At 36.1% G+C, this 7,758-nt stretch overlaps 1 non-coding gene across 1 annotated transcript; it reads left to right on the top strand.

The window, feature by feature from the left end:
- Positions 1–374: 374 nt before the first annotated feature.
- Positions 375–482, top strand: LOC130938387 (small nucleolar RNA R71). The gene has a single exon (XR_009069554.1). It is a non-coding gene; the product is annotated as a small nucleolar RNA R71 (small nucleolar RNA).
- Positions 483–7,758: the final 7,276 nt, after the last annotated feature.

Genomic DNA, 7,758 nt, shown 5'->3' with positions numbered 1-7,758 from the left:
TCTTCCATTGAAGGGTTCTCAGGATCATAAGCTTCTTCCTCAGAGGAAGCATCCTTAGTACTGCTTGGTGCATTTTGCATTCCAGACAGACTTTGAGAAATCAAATTGACTTGTTGAGTCAATATCTTGTTCTGAGCCAAAATGGCATTCAGAGTATCAATCTCAAGAACTCCTTTCTTCTGATTAGTCCCATTGTTCACAGGATTCCTTTCAGAAGTGTACATGAATTGGTTATTTGCAACCATTTCAATTAGCTCTTGAGCCTCTGTAGGCGTCTTCTTCAAATGAAGAGATCGTCCAGCAGAGCTATCCAAAGGCATCTTGGAGAGTTCAGAGAGACCATCATAGAAGATACCTATGATGCTCCATTCAGAAAGCATGTCTGAGGGACATCTTCTGATTAATTGTTTGTATCTTTCCCAAGCTTCATAGAGGGATTCTCCATCCTTCTGTCTGAAGGTTTGGACTTCCACTCTAAGCTTACTCCATTTTTGAGGTGGAAAGAACTTTGCCAAGAAGGCATTGACTAGCTTTTCCCAAGAATCCAGGCTATCTTTAGGTTGTGAGTCCAACCATATCCTAGCTCTGTCTCTTACAGCAAAAGGGAATAGCATCAGTCTGTAGACCTCAGGGTCAACCCCATTAATCTTGACTGTGTCACAGATTTGCAAGAACTCAGCTAAAAACTGATGAGGATCTTCCATTGGAAGTCCATGGAATTTGTAATTCTGTTACATTAGAGAAACTAATTGAGGCTTAAGCTCAAAGTTGTTTGCTCCAATGGCAGGGATAGAGATGCTTCTCCCATAGAAGTTGGGAGTAGGTGCAGTAAAGTCACCCAGCACCTTCCTTGCATTGTTGGCATTGTTGTTGTTTTCGGCTGCCATGTGTTCTTCTTCTTTGAAGAATTCGGTCAGGTCCTCTAAAGAGAGTTGTGCCTTGGCTTCTCTTAGCTTTCGCTTCAAGGTTCTCTCAGGTTCAGGGTCAGCTTCAACAAGAATGCCTTTGTCTCGGCTCCTGCTCATATGAAAGAGAAGAGAAAAAGAAAATGTGGAATCCTCTATGTCACAGTATAGAGATTCCTTGAAGTGTCAGAGGAAAAGAAAAATAGAAGAATTCGAACTTGATTAGATAGAGTTCGAATTGTGCATTAAGAAGGAGTAGTACTCCATAAATAGAAGGATGTGGGAGGAGAGGAAGAAGATTTTCGAAAATTCAATTAAACAGATTTTGAAAACATTTTGAAAAACATTTAATTGATTTTCGAAAATAAAAGTAAGAAAGAAATCAAGTGATTTTTGAAAAAGGAATTGAAATTAGAAATCAAAAAGATTTGATTGAAAACTATTTTGAAAAAGATGAGGTTAAGAAGATATGATTAGTTTTAAAGAGATGTGATTGAGAATATATGATTTGAAAACAATTTTAAAAGATATGTTTTGAAAACAATTTTAAAAGATTTGATTTTGAAAATTAGTGACTTGCCTAACAAGAAAAGATATGATTCAAACATTAAACCTTTCTCAACAGAAAAGGCAACAAATTTGAGATGTTCAATCAAATCATTAATTGTTAGTAAGTATCTTTGAAAAAGGAAAGAAATTGATTTTGAAAACATTTGATTGAAAAAATATGATTTGAAAAAGATTTGATTTTGAAAAACTTTGAAAACTTGAAAAAAAATTGATTTGAAAACAAAATTCTCCCCTAGCACCATCCTGGCGTTAAACGCCCAGAATGGTATACATTCTGGCGTTTAACGCCCAAAATGCACCCTTTTTGGGCGTTAAACGCCCAATCAGGTACCCTGGCTGGCGTTTAAACGCCAGTCTGTCTTCTTCACTGGGCATTTTGAATGCTCAGCTTTTTCTGTATAATTCCTCTGCAGCATGTTCTGAATCTTCAATTCTTGTATTATTGACTTGAAAAGACACACTTTAAAAAATATTTTGGATTTTTTTAATAATCAAAATGCAACAAGAATGAAATAACAATGCATGCAAGACACCAAACTTAGCAGTTTGTATACTACTGACACTAATGAGAATGCATATGAGACACACAAAACACTCAAGTCAATTGAATTCAAAGATTAGAACCCGAAAATCATCAAGAATTACTTGAAGACCATTAAGACACATGAATTAATGCATGCAATTGACACCAAACTTAAGATGAGACACTAAACTTAAGCAAGAAACATCAAATATTTTTGGTTTTTATGATTTTGTAAATTTTTTTTTTTGTGTTTTTCGAAAATTAAGTGGAAAAAGATATCAAAATTCTTAATGAGAATTCCAGGAATCAGTGCAATGCTAGTCTAAGACTCCGGTCCAGGAATTAGACATGGCTTCACAGCCAGCCAAGCTTTCAAAGAAAGCTTCGGTCCAAAACACTAGACATGGCCAAAGGCCAGCCAAGCCTTAGCAGATCACTGCTCCAAAAGCAAGATTGATGAAAATCAACAAGCTCTTGTGATGATAAGTTGAAACCTCGGTCCAATGAGATTAGACATGGCTTCTCAGCCAGCCAGACTTCAACAAATCATCATGAAACTCTAGAATTCATCTTCAAAAATTTCGAAAAAAAATACCTAATCTAAGCAACAAGATGAACCGTCAGTTGTCCATACACAAGAACAATCCCCGGCAACGGCGCCAAAAACTTGGTGCACGAAATTGTGATCAATACTTTTCAAAACATAAACAATCCCTAGTAATGGCTCCAAAGACTTGGTGCTCAATACCATGGCATAAACACAACTTCGCACAACTAACCAGCAAGTGCACTGGGTCGTCCAAGTAATAAACCTTACGTGAGTAAGGTTCGATCCCACGGAGATTGGTGGTATGAAGCAAGCTATGGTCATCTTGTAAATCTCAGTCAGGCAGACTCAAATGGGTATAGTGATAAACGAATAAAGCATAAAGATAAAGATAAAGATAGAGATACTTATGTATATCATTGGTGTAAGAGCTTCAGACAAGCGTATGAAGATGCCTTCCCTTCCGTCTCTCTGCTTTCCTACTGCCTTCATCCAATTCTTCTTACTCCTTTCCATGGCAAGCTCGTGTAGGGTTTCACTGTTGTCAGCAGCTACCTCCCATCCTCTCAGTGAAAATACGTCCCTGATGCTCTATCACAGCATAGGCTAATCATCTGTCGGTTCTCGTTCAGGCCGGAATAATATCCATTGATACTTTTGCGTCTGTCACTAACGCCCTAGCCTGCTAGGAGTTTGAAGCACGTCACAGTCATTCAATCATTGAATCCTACTCAGAACACCACAGACAAGGTGAGACCTTCCGGATTCTCTTGAATGCCGCCATCAGTTCTTGCCTATACCACGAAGACTCTGATCTCACGGAATGGCTGGCTCGTTTGTCAGGCGAGCACTCGGTTGTCAGGCGATCAACCATGCATCGTGTATCAGTAATCCAAGAGATATTCACTAAGCCTCGCATGCTTGTAGAACAAGAATGGTTGTCAGTCACCTTGTTCATGGGTGAGAATGATGATGAGTGTCACAGATCATCACATTCATCAAGTTGAAGAACAAGTGATATCTTGGACAAAGAACAAGCGGAATTGAATAGAAGAACAATAGTAATTGCATTAATACTCGAGGTACAGCAGAGCTCCACACCTTAATCTATGGTGTGTAGAAACTCCACCGTTGAAAATACATAAGCATAAGGTCTAGGCATGGCCGAATGGCCAGCCTCCCAATGATCTAAGATAGCATAAAATGAAGATAGCTACCAAAGTCTCTAGATACAATAGTAAAAGGTCCTACTTATAGATAACTAGTAGCCTAAGGTGTACAAAGATGAGTAAATGACATAAAAATCCACTTCCGGGCCCACTTGGTGTGTGCTTGGGCTGAGCAATGAAGCATTTTCGTGTAGAGACTCTCCTAGGAGTTAAACGCCAGCTTTTATGCCAGTTTGGGCGTTTAACTCCCAATCAGGTGCCAGTTCCGGCGTTTAACGCTGGAATTTCTTGAGGTGACTTTGAACGCCGGTTTGGGCCATCAAATCTTGGGCAAAGTATGGACTATCATATATTGCTCGAAAGCCCAGGATGTCTACTTTCCAACGCCGTTGAGAGCGCGCCAATTGGGCTTCTGTAGCTCCAGAAAATCCACTTCGAGTGCAGGGAGGTCAGAATCCAACAGCATCTGCAGTCCTTTTGAGTCTCTGGATCAGATTTTTGCTCAGATCCCTCAATTTCAGCCAGAAAATACCTGAAATCACAGAAAAACACACAAACTCATAGTAAAGTCCAGAAAAGTGAATTTTAACTAAAAACTAATAAAAATATACTAAAAACTAACTAAAAGATATCAAAACATACTAAAAACAATGCCAAAAAGCGTACAAATTATCCGCTCATCAACTCGAAATGGATTTTCTGGAGCTACAGAACTTCAAATGGCGCGCTCTTAATGGTGTTGGAAAGTAGACATCTAGAGCTTTCAAGAAATATATGATAGTCCATACTTTATTCGAGATTAGACAACGTAAACTGGCACTCAACGCCAATTCCATGCTGCATTCTGGAGTCAAACGCCAGAAACGCGTCACGAACCGAGTTGAACGCCAAAAACACGTTACAACTTGGCGTTCAACTCCAAAAGAAGCCTCTGCACGTGTAAAGCTCAGGCTCAGCCCAAGCACACACCAAGTGGTCCCCGGAAGTAGATTTCTGCATCAATTACTTACTTTTATAAACCCTAGTAGCTAGTATAGTATAAATAAGACATTTTATTATTGTATTAGAAATGCTGGATCCTGGATTGTATTTTTGATCCTGTGATCAAGTTTTGGGAGCTGGCCATTGGGCCATGACTGGACCTTCATCACTTATGTATTTTCAACGGTGGAGTTTCTACACACCATAGATTAAGGGTGTGGAGCTCTGCTGTACCTCAAGTTTTAATGCAATTACTACTATTTTCTATTCAATTCAGTTTATTCCTGTTCTAAGATATTCATTGCACTTCACCATGACAAATGTTATGATCCGTGACACTCATCATCATTCTCACCTATGAACGCGTGACTGACAACCACCCCCGTTCTACCTTAGACCGAGCGCATATCTCTTAGATTCCTTAATCAGAGTCTTCGTGGTATAAGCTAGAATTGACGGCGGCATTCATGAGAATCCGGAAAGTCTAAACCTTGTCTATGGTATTCCGAGTAGGATTCAGGGATTGAATGACTATGACGAGCTTCAAACTCGCGATTGTTGGGCGTGATGACAAACGCAAAAGAATCAATGGATTCTATTCCGACATGATCGAGAACCGACAGATGATTAGCCGTGCCCTGACAGAGCATTTGGACCTTTTTCACTGAGAGGATGGGATGTAGCCTTTGACAACAGTGATGCCCTACATACAGCTTGCCATGGAAAGGAGTAAGAAGGATTGGATGAAGGCAGTAGGAAAGCAGATATTCAAAAGGAGCACAGCATCTTCATACGCCTATCTGAAATTCCCACCAATGATTTACATAAGTATTTCTATCTTTATTTTCTGTTTATTTATTAGTATTATTCAAAAACTCCATAACCAATTATTATCTGCCTAACTGACCAACAATCTCCATGGGATCGACCCTTACTCACGTAAAGTTTATTACTTGGACGACCCAGTGCACTTGCTGGTTAGTTGTGCGAAGTTGTGAAGTTATGTTTAGACCATGGTATCACGCACCAAGTTTTTGGCGCCACTACCAGGGAGAGAACGAACATGACTGCCATTATCAGAAATCACAATTTTGCCTATCAAGTTTTTGGCGCCGTTGCCGGGGATTGTTCGAGTTTGGACAACTGACGCTTCTTCTTGTTGCTTAGATTAGGTAATTTTCTTTTTGTTTTATTTTCAAAAATTTTTCAAAAATCTTTCGAAAATACAAAAAAATTTTTTTTTTCCTTTTGTTTTCGAAAATTATTCAAAATTTTTAAGTATGAATTCTTGAGTTTCATGGTAACATGTTGAAGCATGGCTGGCTGTAAAGCCATATCCAAATTCTTTTGGATTGAGGCTTCCACTTGTCAATATAAAAGGCATGTATATGGAGTTGGATGAAGTATCAGCTGTTGCATGCCTGATTTATATCCTAAAGCTGGCTAGGTATTAAGCCATGTCCAACCCTTGGATTGGAGCTTTAGGCTAACATTGAAAGATTCCTAGAATTCTTATTAAAAATTTTGAATTTCTTATTTTCTTTTTCCTATATGTTTTTCGAAAAAAAATAAAAGAAAATACAAAAAAAAATAAAAAAAAATCAAAAATATTTTGTGATTCTTGTTTGAGTCTTGTGTCATGTTTTAAGTTTGGTGTCAATTGCATATTCATCTTGTTCTTGCATTTTTCAAAAATTCATGCATTCATAGTGTTCTTCATGATCTTCAAGTTGTTCTTGGTAAGTCTTCTTGTTTGATCTTTAAATTTTCTTGTTTTGGGTTATATAATGTTTTTCATGTGCATTTTTGCATTCATAGTGTCTAAACATGAAAGATTTCTAAGTTTGGTGTATTGCATGTTTTCTTTGCATTAAAAGTTTTCAAAAAATATGTTCTTGATGTTCATCATGATTTTCAAAGTGTTCTTAGTGTTCATTTTGACATTCATAGTGTTTTTGCATGCATTCTTTGTTCTGATCCAAAAAGAAAAGAGAAAAACATAAAAATGATGTTTTAATTTTTCTCTCTCATCATTAAAAATTCAAAAATAAAAAATATCTATTCCTTATTTCTCTCAAAATTTCGAAAATTTGAGTTGACTTGGTCAAAAATTTTTAAAACTTAGCTATTTCTTACAAGTCAAGTCAAATTTTCAAATTTAAAAATCTTATCTTTTCAAAATCTTTTTCAAAAATCAAATCTTTTTTATTTTTTATTATTATTTTCGAAATTTTTAAATTTTATTTTCAAAATCTTTTTCTTATCTTTATTTCAAAGTTTTAAAAACTTTACTAACAATTAATGTAATTGATTCAAAAATTTGAAGTTTGTTACTTTCTTGTTAAGAGAGGTTCAATCTTTAAATTCTAGAATCATATCTTATAGTTTCTTGTTAGTCAAGTAATCAAATTTTAATATTAAAAATCAATTCTTTTTCAAAATATCTTTTTTATCATATCTTTTTCAAAATTTTATCTTTTTCAAAAAATTTGATTTCAAAATATTTTCTTATCTTCTTATCTTTTCAAATTTGATTTTCAAATATTTTTCAAAACCACCTAACTAATTTTAGCTCTCTAATTTTCGAAAATTACCTCCCTCTTTATCAAAATTCTTTTAATTAACTAATTGTTTTAAATTTTAATTTTAATTTTATTTCTTTCTTTAATTTTTGAAAATTATTAACCCTTTTTCAAAATTAATTTTCGAATTCTCTCCCTCTCATCTCCTTCTATTTATTTATTTATTTACTAATACTTCTTCTCTTCATCTCAAAGAATCTGAACCTATCTTCACCCTTGTGTTTGGATTCTTGACTCTTTTCCTTCTTCTATTCCTTTCTTCTTCTACTAACATAAAGGAATCTCTCTACTGTGGTAAAGAGGATCCCTATTATTATTTTCTTTTCCCTTCTTTTTCATATGAGCAGGAGTAAGGACAAGAATATTCTTATTGAAGCAGATCCTGAACCTGAAAGGACTCTAAAGAGGAAACTAAGAGAAGCTAAATTACAACAATTCAAAGAACACCTTACAGAAACTTTTGAAAAAGAAGAGGAGATGG

The sequence above is a fragment of the Arachis stenosperma genome, chromosome 6, assembly GCF_014773155.1.
Source record: "Arachis stenosperma cultivar V10309 chromosome 6, arast.V10309.gnm1.PFL2, whole genome shotgun sequence".
In the NCBI taxonomy this organism is placed as follows: Eukaryota; Viridiplantae; Streptophyta; class Magnoliopsida; order Fabales; family Fabaceae; genus Arachis; species Arachis stenosperma.
The sequence above is the reverse complement of the archived record's forward strand: the minus strand, read 5'-3'. Positions and strand labels throughout refer to the sequence as shown.